This window comes from Mycetomoellerius zeteki, unplaced genomic scaffold (assembly GCF_001594055.1).
Source record: "Mycetomoellerius zeteki isolate Tzet28-1 unplaced genomic scaffold, Tzet1.0 scaffold6, whole genome shotgun sequence".
Lineage (NCBI taxonomy): Eukaryota > Metazoa > Arthropoda > Insecta > Hymenoptera > Formicidae > Mycetomoellerius > Mycetomoellerius zeteki.
Window position 1 is genome coordinate 85903 of NW_017257609.1, and position 2357 is coordinate 88259.

Consider the following 2357-nt stretch of genomic DNA (forward strand, 5'->3'; position numbering starts at 1 on the left):
CCTTCCACTGGGGAACCGAGGCCGGCGCGAATCTGGCACACCGGGTGATACGGGTCACCCGGCGTCTTTCCCTCTACTCGAGTTGTACCCCGGGAGTCGTGGACTCCTGGTGGTCCCTGGGTGGGGAGTGCACGAAGATTTTTTCCCCACGCAAAACAAAAAAAAAGGCTAGCACAACTCAGATATGTAATATTATTCACATCGAAGCATTATAAATCAGAATTTTGAATAAAAAATGCTTACGCGAACGGTCGCTCAATAGTAAAGTACTCTTAATATCGTTATGCCAGCGAATGTAACAGTTGTGCTGACTTGTGCTGGGCTAGCACAACTCAGATATGCAATTTTGTATTTGAATAACGGATACGAATATTAGTGTTATTTTTATTCCGACTTGTGGAAAATCTTTTTTTATCATATCTTTTTTGTTGTTGTCATTATTTGAGAATACCACTTTGGCACAATGTTAGCACATCTTAGTACAATCTAGCACAATTTTAAAAATTGAAAAAATCGCAAAATGGAGGACTGGCCTAAAATATGGTTTTTTTTTATTTTCTAACGTATTTTTTGTATTTTGACATTAATATTCGAGCACAATATAGCACAAACCTAGCACAATTCAACACAATTCGCAAAATAAATGAATTCAAAAAGTGATGGGCTAACTTCATATAGGCGTTTTACTCCTCTCCAAAAATTATTAAATCTGTTAATTTATTGTTAATTTCTTCCTATACAGCAAAGAACATGCAAAAGTATGCAGATGACCATCATCTTGATATTTACTTTGATATTTTTATATACTATTATAAAACAATGGGAGTGGCGATGAGATTTTTTAATTTAGTTAATATTTTGATATTTTTATTATAAATATAACTGTAAATATACTTTATATGCATAAATACTGTAGTTAATCTTGTTTTTTTATATCATGTCAAATTAAATAAATATAATGAATATTAACTCTAATGATATGTATCATTTGTACAAAAGATTTGATATCAACATCTGTGGCGCCAAGTTAAATTCTACAAATTGGAAAGTAAAATCCATGCTACTATTTTTATTAAGTTATTTCGATTTAGTATCAATAACTATAGTGCCAACTAAAATTTCACAAATCAACAACTGACGCCAAGTTAAATCCCATACCAAATTAAATAAATACTAAATATTAACTCTAATGATATGTATCATTTATATAAAAAATTTTATATCAACAACTGTGGCGCCAAGTTAAATTCTATTATCAAATTAAAAAGTAAAACCCAAGTGATGCTATTGTTACGTCCCGTAGACGCCACGATTCTTTTCTTTCGAAAGACGGCTCCACACCGCGACTAACGATGGTATTTATGAGATTCGAGTGCAATCTCCTGTTAACAATCTGAAAGAATTAGGAGGCCTAAAAAGCTTCCACGAAAACTCATAAATGCCACTCAAGAACGAAAGAATAACAACGCTGATACGAGGATGGAAACGCTAGGCTCGCGAAATCCACATGTCTGCGTCATATAGCTAGCTGCCACCCGAGGCAGACTAACAATTCCATATTAGGAAAAAACGCAGGGCTAGAAGCGATATGATTACAAAATATGCCCATATAAGGAAATAACAAACACCCAAGCCATCACCCGAGAGTGACTAACAATTCCATATCAAGTAAAGATAAAGCCGGCGCCATGTCGCGCCAAGACATAAAAAGATCCAAAGCAACCCCCCATATTAACGTTATCTGAGACCAGACTTAAGATTCCTTACACGCGAACATCCTAAGAAAACTGATTAAACATCACGAGTAATGGTTTACCCAGCTATATTTTTCGGGGCATAATAAAATTTGACATCCACTCGGAGCAATTTTTCCGCAGACTCGAGAAAATCATAAATTACCTCCCCTTCAAAGCACTCTAGATTAAGCACGATAGGACCTAAAAAAAAAAACGTAAATCACCGCTTGACATTGCAACTTAACAATTGTCCTAGACAAAGGAAAAGATGCCCTTTTTTGAGGTAAAGGGGCCCGCGAGAGAACGCGTCGTCAATCCTCAATAGTAGTCGGGCAGTAAGTTAGTCATGTCATTGTCGGTCAATCCTCAATAGTAGTCGGGCAGTAAGTTAGTCGTGTCAGTGTCGGTCAATCCTCAATGCTACTCGGGCAGTCACTCAGTTCGTGTCAGTGTCGGTCAATCCTCAATAGCAGTCATTCAGTTATTCAGTTTGTAATATCAGTCTCTCAGTGTCAGCAATTCACTCAATAATAGTCAGCCAGTCATTGTCAATCTCTCAGTGTCAGTCAGAAGCCAGTCAGAAGTCAGTAAAGTCAGTATAATTGTAAACGCGACATACAC